Source organism: Microtus pennsylvanicus, chromosome 11, assembly GCF_037038515.1.
Source record: "Microtus pennsylvanicus isolate mMicPen1 chromosome 11, mMicPen1.hap1, whole genome shotgun sequence".
Taxonomy (NCBI): Eukaryota; Metazoa; Chordata; class Mammalia; order Rodentia; family Cricetidae; genus Microtus; species Microtus pennsylvanicus.
In genome coordinates this window covers 35,069,494-35,082,045 of record NC_134589.1, presented here as the reverse complement: position 1 = coordinate 35,082,045, position 12,552 = coordinate 35,069,494, and the positions used below count along the sequence as shown (strand labels likewise).

Here is a 12,552-nt window from a genome sequence, read left to right as displayed (position 1 = left end):
CTCACGTTCTGAGAGCAGAGTATGTTGACTCAGCAGCCTTCATGTTTCCGGCTGTGAAAGTTCAGCGCTGCTGTGACACCACCAACCTCTCTCGGCTCACACGTACCGTTTCTGGCCGATTATGGCGCCCCCATGTGTACCTTTGTTGTAACGTCTTCCGAGTCTCAGGAACAATACCATTTACCTCTGTTCTCCCATCTGTGATTACTTCAAGAGAAAGCTGAAGAATGTGATTAATCCGATTAACGTTACCTATCGACTTGCTTTTTATTTCTGGGTCTGTTTTGCTTGTTTGTGTTGATTTTGGGGACAGAACCACAAGTATCCCAGCCTGCCCTGAACTCTTTGTATAACCTGAAGATGACCTCCTGCCTCCACCTCCCAAGGATTACAGTCTTGGGCCATCGTGTCTAGTTTACACAGTGCAGAGGGTCCACGGCTTCGCGCACGCTAAGCAAGCACTCTACCAACTGACCTATAACCCCCCCCCCCAGGTTGTTTCTATAAAATTTTAAAATTGGTGCTCGCTTCGGCAGCACATATACTAAAATTGGAACGATACAGAGACGATTAGCATGGCCCCTGCGCAAGGATGGCACACAAATTCGTGAAGCGTTCCATATTTTAAAAAAATTTTTAAATTGTTTTAAAATTATGTGTACATGCCTGTGTCTGTGTCCACAAAGCGAGAGTAGATGCCTAAGGAAGTCAGAGGTCGCAGATCCACTGGAGCTGGAGTTACAGGCGGCTGTGAGCCACTCACATAGGTGCCGGGGCTTGAACTCAGGTCCTCTGCAAGAGCAGTATGTGCCCTTACCCAGAGCCATCTCTCCAATACCCTGAAAGATTTGGGGGGGAGGGGAGGCTGGTAAGTAAGGAGGATATGGGTTAGTTGGTAGCCCAAACTGGTGTAAATCTCACAATTCTCCTGCCTCAGCTTCCCAATTGCTAAGAGTCAAACATTGTATTTAATGACCTTTTCCCTGAGAATTGAGGATACACTTTTTATTATGTTATTTTATTCTCCTGCCTAGAAGAAAAAGTAGTCAGTTAGCGCATTTTTAACACCTGAGCACTTGAAGCAACCTTTTAGAGGGTGGTAACAGTTCACGTGCTAATTCTAACTCATCTTTTTCAAATAAATACATATCTACTTAAGTCATTGTAAAGACACTTCTTCCTCCGCACACACACACACACACACAAAAAAACCACACTGGATACGAACAAAAGGGACCTCATTTCCTTTTCAATTGTATAAAAAAAACAAAACCTCATTGTCTCAAAACTCCACACACATATAAAGGAGCCCACACACGGAACGTTTATTGAAGCCCCACTGTGTGTCAAGATTGCAATGCCAAACTAGGCAGACTCAAGTTGCTAAAGAAAAATAAACAAAACCAAAAAGCAAACCAACCTATTTTCTCTTTCCACTCTGTGAAGCAGTAATGACCACCTCACTCATGAGCATAGACTTTGGAGAGCGCAGCACCCTAAATGTTTACGAGGGAAGCCTTGGTGACTCCCAGTATGGATTTTATGGGTTGCTTTGTATATAGAAAAATCTCTGAGTCTGAGATTTTTGCTGACTTTTTTTTTTATTTAAAATTTTCCTGACAGGAAATGAAGTTAGAAGACAGGAGCATCACTCCTGAAGGAAAGCCTGAACTTAGTAAAACCAGAAGGATCAGGGGAGACACCAGTTCAGCTGAGAGGCCAGACAGGCTACACTGGATGAGCCAGAACACAGTAGCATGTCTTCCCCGGCAGAAGCCAGTGTTTTTATCTTCCAGCAGTTCCGAAACCAGACACCAGCAACCCATGGGTTCCAAAGAGGGCCGCAGGAGAGTGTCTTAAGGCGCTCTAGTCATGGGGCCCTAAGGAAAAGAGAATGTTGTTTTAAATTTGTTTTGTGTGTGTATGTGTGCGCACGTGTGTGTGTGTGTGTGTATGTGCATGTGTACATGTGTCATACACAGAAACACCACGCTGCTGTGCGGATGTCAAAGAACAGCTTGTGCAAGTTGGTTCTCTCCTTTCACCAGGGGATCCAGGGAATCCAGCAAAGGTGCTGAGGCATGGCTGTGGGTGCCTTTACCGGCTAAGCCACCTCACTGGCCCTGAATACTGGCTTTGGTGTCTTCCCACCAGAGAACAGAACCTGTCTCAGGCTTTCTGGTTATTCTTTCGTGTCTCCTGAGCATCCAAGCTTCTCTTCTGCTTTCCTTTACCATCCAGAAGCCTCTACTCTTTCCAAGGAAAGCTGCATGCCCCACAATTCTCTGTGTTTTCCCCGTGACCTGGTTTAAATTCCCGCGTTCTCACACTGCTGCTGTCATCGATCTCATCAAAGCTTAGTGATGCCCCCACCAACTTTTTAACTTACTCTGCTCCTCCTCCTCTTCCTCTTCTTTTGAGACAGGGTCTCACTGTTCAGTCTTGGCTGACCTGTAACTCTCTCAGTGTACCAGGCTGGCCTTGAACTCACAGATCTATGCCTGCCTCTGCCTCCTGAGCATATGAGTTAGCAAGAACAGTGGTAGATCACTTGCCAAACGTCAAGCGCATGAGGCCCAGGAACAATCTTCAGTACAAGATGTTCAGCTCCCCAGTCAGGAAAAACAAACCAAACAGGGACACGCTCTCCGACTCACAAACTGGCAAATATTACAGGAACAACAACAACATCAACAACAATGCTGGTTCCTGGAAAGGGTTCGCAGAGGAAATGCTACATGGGGAGAAACAGAAACTGCTACAATCAACCTGGAAGATATTTCAGCTAGAGGTCCTGATACTTAAGGTAAGCACTCTGCAGACACACCCTTACTGTCCTCGCCACAGCTTTCCTAGGCCTCCACCCCATGTATGCCACTCTTTTATGATGACATTTGCTTGCCTGAAGATCAGAGTGCAGAGCTAAGCCAACTAGTTAGCCATAGAGGCCAGGCTAGGCACACACCTTTAATCTCAGTGCAGCTCTTGGTGAGACAGAGATAGAAGGATCTCTGTGAGTTCAAGGCCCCCCTGGCTACTGAGTCTAAAAGAGAAACAGAGCCAAGCAGTGGTGGCTTACACCTTTACACCTTACACCTTTAATCCCAGCACTGGGAAGATGGAGACAGGAGATATGGCTAGTCAGAGGGAGGAATATTAGGCGGGAGTAGACAGGCGCTCAGATGCAGTCTAAGAAGCAGTCTGGAGATGCAGTCTGAGGACAGGAACGCCCCTTTGGTCTGAGCATTGGCAGAGGTAAAAATTCTCTAGTGGCTGGCCGCTCTGCTTCTCTGATCTGTCAGCGTTCACCCCCTAGTATCTGACTCCAAGTTTTCATTATTAAGACTAATTAAATTCTTGCTACAATCCACTTGGACGTGAACATGTGACTTTCTTAGGCTCACAGACCAACACAAATGTGGCACAATTAGAAGGTTCAAGATAGTATGGACACTCTCTTTTGCTTCAGAGTGCCCTTCCATCCCCGTATAATGGGAAGCATCCTGTCCTGGAGCCTGAAAGGGCCCCGTGGGCTGGCTGCCACCCCAACCATCTCAAATGAGGTCCCAGGTAATGAGTGAGGCCACTCTCCAATCTGAGCTGAACTGGCCTAAAGATTACCAATGTAATGGTTAACCCGCTTTGGGGTGTGTGTGTGTGTGCGCGCGTGCGCGCATCCCCTGACATTGTAAATCAAAACCAAGCGTTCTTCCTCAAGTGCCTTTTGTCAGACATTTTGTTGCAGTGAGAACACATGTCACTAATCCACCAGTGGGCCCTTCAGACTGAGAGAAATAATAAAGATTTGAGGTTTTAAGACATTATATTTATAGAATTTCATTCACTATAAAAGATGCTTGATAAGTCAATAAAACAGAAATAAACCTGCAAAAGCCTCCAATGTAATTTACAGGGAAAAACAAACGAATGACTTTGCCATGTCCTGCCTGTAATGTGGCTGTGGGCAAAGCTGGGTCTCCAGCTCTAGCTCACAGATTTGCTCTGTGGACATTTCAAAGGAGCCACCTGTGGACTTTAAACATGTTTTTGAATGGTCAAATTAAAAACATGTTAATCTTAACATTGTTACTTTATTTAACTGAATTTACTTAAAATATCATCGCACCGTGTAGCCAGTAAAATCCTGAGGTGTTTTACAGTCTCCTTTCTCTTGACTTTTAGAAACCTGGTGCCCAGCTTTCACTTATAGCACAACTCAGTTTAGATTAGCAGTTCGGGTCTCTCCAAACTCCAGGAGAACTGGACAGGAAGGAGCCTGGCAACCCCAGCACCAAGGAGGCTGAGTGGGGGACACAGTGAGCTTGAGGTCCTGTCTCGGAAAAGAAGGAAACAGAGATAGAAGAGAGAGGGGGAGGAAGAGAGAGAGGTCATATACTGGGTATAACTCAGCGAGAGCATGCTTACCTAGCATGCTCAAGGCCCTGCGTTTAGCTCTCAGCATTGAAGAAAAAAAAAACAACAAAAACACATTCAGAAAAAAGAATTTCCCTAAAGACCTATGGCAAAATCAATATCTTTAAACATTTTAGAATTAGGTGCTAAAAATAAGTAGAAAATTACAGGCATTTTTTTATGTATTGAAATATAAGTTCCATGTGGTGACTTTAAAATTATGTCAGGTGGTGGTGGCTCACACCTTTAATCCAGCACCCAGGAGTCAGAGGCAGGCGGATCTCTGTGAGTTTAAGGCCAGCCTGGTCTACAGAGTCTACAGAGCTAGTTCCAGGACAGGCTCCAAAGCTACAGAGAAACCCTGTCTTGAAAACCAACCTGCCGTGTTCCCTTGTTTCCGATATCTTGGTGAGGACCTCCAATTGCTGCGCACTGCGCCCCCCGTTGTCTGCACTCTGTGCGCTGGCACTCAGTTCGCGAGCTTCGGGCAAGGGGGCTGGAGGTTAAAATACACAGACACACACAGACAGAGAGACAGCGACATGGGTCATCCCTGAATTCCCCAAGAATGCCCCCTTTATTGTGTTCAGGTGCAGATTATATAGAGACAACCATGCCCCAGCCAAACCCACCAGAAACCACTCTCCCGCCATCAGGAACTCCTGAAGGTCTCGTGCTCAGAGCAGCTGTAGGCACTCAGATCAGGGGATTACAAGAAATTCAGGATCTGGGGTCTCACTGCTCCCAACACCAACCAACCACACGAACAAACAAAACAACTATGTGGAATGAGTATTTTGTCTCTGTTACTGTGATACTTGTAATTCTACAAATGATGCAAACAAACAAGGAAAAAGTGGAAAAGCAGGTCTCACTATAGGTACGGATGGGTTTGTGAGCACACCAACAATAATCTGGACTAGCCCTGCAGAGTAAGGAATAGTACATGCGTCTTGGCTTTGGGTATTCAAAAGCTAACATGGGTTTAGTTGGTGGTGTGATGTGGTTACTGTGGTTCTTGTGGTGTCATTAGTGTGGTGTGGTTTGTGCGGTGTGGTTGGCATGGTGTGGTATATACTGGTTAGGGTTGTGTGGTGTGGCTGGTGTGGTGGTGTGTTTGTTTCTGTCCCACACCACTCTCTCTCTTTGGCCTCATCCACAGCGGAGACTCGAGTTCCTGTTCCCTCCTATTGGCTGGCAGTGATGGTGTACACCGGTAATGACTGCATTTGGAAGGCGGGGACAAGGGGATCAGAAACTCAAAGTCACCCTCAGCTACAAAGGGAGCTCTCAGCCCGGGCTACAGAACATCCTGTCTTAGCGTTAGATGCGCTACTACTCCTTCCATCCCGGGAAGCAAACACGCAGGGTCTGATCTGGGCTTGTCTGGCCGGACTTCCCATCAGACTTCAAATTCTGAGTGTGGTTCCCAAAGGCACATTTTTGTTTATTGTATTTTTCTTTTGGAGACAGAGTCTCACTCTGTAGCCCAGATGGCTTCAGATGTGGGCCCCTCCTGCCTTAGATTCCCAAATGCTGGGATTAGAGACGAGTGCCTCCACACTTGGCATCAGAATCCAGTTTTGATTGTGGTAGCCAGGGTCCACATGCAGAGGTGACAGGACCTTGCCACACTGTCCCGATGTCACACCCTTGCTGTTTCCCACTGCTAGCTCCACTTGCTTTCTGTGTTTTCTAAGCCTGCTTCTCCAGGTCCCTGGTCATCTCATGTGTTCTGTGACAGGCTCTGCTGCTTTGCCTGGCTGAAAAGTCTCTCAGTAGATCCTTCACTGTCTAACTAAGACATCTATCAACTAACCCCTTAGCAACACGACAACTGGGACTTCCGTGCGCTGGGGATGTAGGCCCCTGGTAGACGCTTGCATAGCGCATGTATACTATAATGGGGGTGAGGGACCGATAAGTAATGGTGGCGAGAATGTGAGAAACACCAGAACCCTCACAAAATCTTGTCCACGTGGCTCCGTCTGGTGGGACATACCTACAATATTACTATTTGGCAGGAGGATCATGAGTTCTGAGCCAGCCTGGGCTACCTGATGAGAACCTGTCTCAAAATAAAAACAAAACAAACGACAAAAACCATTATACATGCACATTAATCGTCTCGTTAACAATAATCAACAAGCAAAAACACCCAAATTCCCACCCTCAATACTGGTACATCTATACAATGGAATATTGTTGTACACTAAAAAAAAAAAACACGAGAGATGTACTGGTACATTAGAAAACCTGAAAACATTGTGTCAACTGAAAGAAGCCGGTGACATAGCTGGTTATTTATGACTGTTTATGTCAAATGTCTAGAATGGGCAAGTCATAGGAAACAAAGTAGCGGCTGCCAGCTCTAGGGGGGTGAGGAGATGGAAACGTTTCTGTGAAAGGAAGAAAATGTTCTACCTTTGTAAAGATGCTCATTGGACAAGTCTGTGAAAATTAAACCCACGGAGATGGGTATTTCTCCAGATGCAGGTTATGCTATGTGAATTATAAACTGTTATTTAAAGACACACATGGGGTTCTGTCGTCTGGTACACAGAGGTGACCTTCAGATTCCTGCTGGTGGCAACAGGGGGGAGGAGCAACTGCCAGCCGAGAGACTGCTGCTCAAGAAACGCCAGCAGTTTCTAATTTTATCCTGTCCTATATTTGTTGCTTTTTTGGAGCTTTTGACTCAGTGTAAGAGCTGCCCAAACAGAAATGCCTTTTATGTTTTATTACAACGGCTAAACTGGGAAATCAACTCACCAATTGCTTTTTTACAAAAGGAAATGAGCTAAAAACAACACAGATGTAACACGGAGCCCAGTGGGATGAATGTGTTTGCAGGGGAGGGAGGGACCACTAGTAAAAACGCAGCGTTTTGTTATTTTAAAAAGCATTTCGTTTCATTTACTGTAAATGGCCAGACACTGTTTGGAACGCATGGTAAATCTGCTGGATGGTAAAACGTGACGGCGTATCTTGTTTCCATTTTCTTATTCCTTCCAGCTCATCTTCTCATTGTAAATCATTTTCCATTGTGGGAGGATATTAAATTTAAATCAAATTGACGGTGGAAAAAATGCAGGGGCTGCATTAATCAATTCATTTCTCTTAGTCGTCCTGCCTCCTGCAACCCTTTTTAGCAAACACTGTGGTCTGAATAGCTATATAGCTACAATTTGGGGGAGGAGGGTTCGAGACAGGGTTTTTCTGTAGCTTTGTAGCCTGTTCTGGAACTAGCTCTTGTAGACCAGGCTGGCCTCAAACTCACAGAGATCCACTTGCCCCTGTGTCCCAAGTGCTGGGATTAAAGGTGTGCTCCACCACCGCCCAGCCAGCTACAAATTTTAAAGAGTTTTCAAATTGCTCTATCCTTCCTGGATCTGAACAAACAGGGAGTTTCTTTCCTCGAGCAAAAAAGTTCATTTTAAGGTCACGAAAAATTTTTACTGAATTATGATATGAATATTTAAAATGCATTTGAATATTCTCTCACAAGGAAAGCTATGGAGCTAGTAAGCATTTGGGGGAGTGGCATTATAAACCACTTTATAATTTATAAACCACTGTAAACATTAATAAAGTGTGCTCACCACGACCTTAGGCTGGCCCAGATGCTCTGTAGGAGGGTGTGTGCGGACACAGGCAACCCTGCAATTACCTAAATAAACCAAAGTTCATCACCAGCCCGTGAAGATTCAGAAACGGAGACACAGCAAGGGCAGATCACAGCCCTGACTGAACCTAGGGGAGTTCAGCGCTACCCTGCACTGACAAGTCCTCTGTGAAAAGCTCTGAGAACTCGGAACAGCCACAGGAGCCCACCGCCTGTTCCCTCCAGGCAGAGAAGCCAAGTACTTCTCCAGATAGGTTACATCTGCCTAAATTCTAAAGCTACATAAAATTCTAGGAAAGGGGGTGTCTGGGCTGGGTATGGTGGTATATGACTAATCCCAGCAGCCAGGCAGATACCGAGTTCTGGAACACACACACACACACACACACACACACACACACACACACACACTGGGGGCGGGGAGCTACAGGGGGGGGCTGTAAAATATAACTAAATCTGCTTTGAGCTCTCCTGACATAGCAAAACTCTTTAAATTTAATGACTAATTTTAACACCCCGAATCTTTCCTCAGTCCTCAGTAGGTGAGTTTAGGATCACATGTTAGCACATCTAAAAAGATGTGTTCAAAGGCCAGGCAATTGGAAGCCAGAGGCAGGTGGATCTCAGTGAGTTTGAGGCCAGCCTGGTTTACATAGTAAATTCCAGTACAGCCAGGGCTATACAGAGAGACTCTGCCTCAAAAAAAAACAAAAAAAACAAAAAAACAAAAAAAAAAAACAAAAAAAAACCCGCACCAGTGGGGGGATCTGAACTTGGCAAGGATCTTACCCACTGAGCCGTGGCCTAGGCCTCCCCAGCCTTGTTTCTGAAGCTGCCTGGTCATCCCGTCAACCTCCCCCACCCTTATTGCTTTCCCATTGGTTCCTGGAGGCAGAGTCTCACTTTGTAGCCCAGGCTGCCCTGGAACTGAGTATGTAACAGTCAGGATTAGACTTCAACTAATGGTGATCCTCCTGTCTCAATCTCTCAAATGCTGGGATTATAGTCATGAGCCACCATGCCCAGCTTGTTCCCCCCCACACACACACCCTTTTTTTGTTTTTTTGAGACAGGGTTTCTCTATGTAGCACTGGCTGTCCTAGAACTCACTCTGTAGACCAGGGTGTCCTCGAACTCACAGAGATCCACCTGCCTCTGCCTCCCGAGTGCTGGGATTAAAGACAAGCACCACCACCGCCTGGCACCCTGTTTGTTTCTTTAAGACAAGGTCTCACTATGTAACCCAGCCTGGCCTCAAACTCAGTTCTCTAACCTCGGCTTCCTGGATGCTTAGATTACAGGTATATAGCATTATTTCCTGTTTCCCACATACAAAAACAAGTCCTGGCCAGACACTGTGGCCTATGACTGTGACCCAGTACTCAGGAGACTAAAGCAGGTGAATCACTACAAACGTGAGTCCAGTGTAGTTTATATGCAGAACTTCAGGCTGGTCAGAGCTACACAGTGAGACTCCGTCTTAAAAGACCAGGGCCCAGGCAGGTGGGGATGGCACAGGCCAGCACTTGGGAGGCAGAGGCAGGCGGATCTCTGTGAGTTCGAGGCCAGCCTGGTCTATAGAGTGAGTTCCAGGACAGCCACTTCACAGAGAAACCCTGTCTTGAAAAAGTAGAGAGAGAAGCACCAGTGGAATTGCTCAGCAAGAAAAGGCACCTGCCATGAAGCCTGCCAACCTGTTCATCCCAGGAACCCCGTAGTAGGAGGAAAAGACCTACTTCCTCAAGCAGTCAGTTCACACCCACACACTCACTGCAGCATTCTCGAAGATGGGCGTGGCACACGCTAAAAAACGTGTAATCAACAGTTTTAACTGGGGCCAGTGAGGCGGCTCAGTGGGTGAGAGCACCTGCCACCAAGCCAGCTGACCTGGTTTCTATCCCTGCTCTAGTTCGCTTTTCTGTTGCTATGACAGAACTCTTGAACAGCAGAGAGGAAGGGCTTATTTGGCTAGACTTCTAGGTCAAAGCCCACCACCCCCATCACGAGAGAGGCCAGAGCAGGAGCGTAAGCAGGAACTGGGGTCGGCAGCATGGAAAATTGCTGCCTATTGGCTTTCCCGTTGGCTCATGCTCAGCTTTTTTAAAAATATAACTAAACTTCTTTTTAATATATAGCCAATTTTTATTTTATGAGCATTGGTGTTTTGCCTGTATGTAGGTCTGTGTAAGACCAGATCCCCTGGAACTGGAGCTACAGACAGTTGTGAGCTGCCATGTGGGTGCTGGGAATTGAACCTGGGTCTGTGGAAGAGCAGCCAGGGGTCTTAACCACTGAGCCAGCCCCTCAGCTAGCTTTTTTTCTACAACCCACGCCCACCTGCCCAGCGATGATGTCACTACAGTGGGCCCCGCGATGATGTCACCACAGTGGGTGGGGCCATCCCAGGGTGGGGCCCTCCACATAGAACATCAGTGAAGGCCCTCTCACAGACGTGGCTGTGCTGAGCTGATCTGGGAAATTCTTCACCCGAGGTTCCCTCTTCCCAGAACTAGGTTGTGTCACACTGACAAAAGACAAACAAACAGGGGGCTGGAGAGATGGCTCAGATGTTAAGAGCATTGCCTGCTCTTCCAAAGGTCCTGAGTTCAATTCCCAGCAACCACATGGTGGTTCACAACCATCTGTAATGAGGTCTGGTGCCCTCTCCTGGCCTGCAGGCATACACACAGACAGAATATTGTATACATAATAAATAAATAAATATTTTTTAAAAAGGCAAACAACAAAAGCAAACAAACAAACACAAACCTAACCAGCACACCAAGGAACTCACTTGGTGAAAGGAGAAAAATGATTTCCTTAAGCTGTCCTTCACGGTCATATGTATCTACACACACACACACAAGCAAATAAAGAAAGACGGGGCTGAAAGGGATGGCTAAGCAGTTAAGAGTTCTCGTTGCTCTTCTCAAGGACCTGAGTCCGGCCCCAGCACCCACTGTGGACAGCTCACAACTCACAGCCTGCAGGGGACTTACCACCTTCTGGCATGCGTGCTGCCCACCTGGCACCCCACTTGGTATCATCAGTTACTCGTTTATTCTAGTGTGTAGAGTTTCCTAATGCTGACTTTCTCCACTTGGTATCATCAGTTACTCATTTATTCTAGTGTGTAGAGTTTCCTAATGCTGACTTTCCCTAGCCACTCTCGTCCTTTCCCACCCCACATCTAATGGGTCACTTATGTACCGGGTAAGTACTGTTAGGCACAATGCTGGAGCTCTCCAAAGTGGAGGCTTAAAATAAATGGTTTTTATTTCTTCTTATGCGCATGTTGACTGGTTGAGCTTTCTGGTCTGAATGACCTCAGCTGGAGCTGAGTCAAGGGTAGCCCTATGCATGTTTAGGGCCCCTAGGAGGAAGCAAAGAGAGGCAATCAGAGCAAATCAGGACTCTCTCCAAGTGGTCCCTTGCCTAAGAATTGACTTCATTGGATCTCAAGGTTGCAAACATTTGCCAGCAAGTTCCTGTCTCAATGTTCAAGAAGCTTTCAAGAGCCTGTTCACATCACTGTTATGACCCCAGCGACCAGTGCCTCTTGGTTGTCAACCTGACTGCACCAGGAAGCAGTGAAGCCCAGTTGCTAGGCTGCTTGCCTTCATCCTTGGCGGCAAGTTCATCTCTCCTGTTGCCGCAGCGGTCCTTCAGGAGGATTAGAACTGACTTTTTCCCTGGGGGCTGAGCCACTGTTGGCGTCTCAGTCTCAGCATGAGACCAGCTTTATTGGACTACCCAGGCCGCATCCTGGAAGCCACTCTAACAAATCCACGCACAGATTCACCCTCCCAGCTGCAGTCTGCTAAAAGAAAGGGAGGGAGGAGGCCACCTGGGGATATTGCTACAGGAGAACATATAAACGGGGAGCAATGTGGGAAGGGCCTGACTGCTGCCCCCTGAAACCTAGGAATTCTTTTTTCTCCTTTCTCTCTTCTCACTCTTCCTCGTGGATGCCACTACACTAACAAATTCAAGACCTTCTCATCTCCGCCCTAAAGTACGGAGAGACTTTAAATTCACCGTGCATCGACACCTACCAGCATGAGAATTTCCCGGCAACACAACTCTGCTCACTTAAAACTCAGCCGCTCCTCCTGGACCATCAGAATAAACTACAGGGGGCTGGAGAGATGGCTCAGAGGTGCCCTTCAAGAAGACCCATGTTCAATTCCCACATGGCAGCTCACAATTGTCTGCAACTCAAGGGATCTGACACCCTCGCACAGATACACACACAGCCAAACACCAATGCATATAAACTAAAAATAAATCGTTAAATTTTTATTTTTGAAATAACAAACAGCATCAAAGAATAAACTCCGGACTGCTGAGGAAGGTTCCTAGTTAATTTCTAGCCCCTACTCTGTGACTTCTCTTCCTATGTTCTCACCTATGCTTACTGTTGTTCCAAAAATGAAGAACCAAGTCTTGAAAGGGTCATGGGAGTTCAGTAGCATGCTTTTTCACCAAACGTTCCTGTATGCAAATCTCTTTCT

General features: G+C 46.6%; 1 non-coding gene across 1 annotated transcript; it reads left to right on the top strand.

The window, feature by feature from the left end:
* Positions 1-520: 520 nt before the first annotated feature.
* Positions 521-627, top strand: LOC142832113 (U6 spliceosomal RNA). Its single transcript, XR_012907191.1, has one exon. It is a non-coding gene; the product is annotated as a U6 spliceosomal RNA (small nuclear RNA).
* Positions 628-12,552: the final 11,925 nt, after the last annotated feature.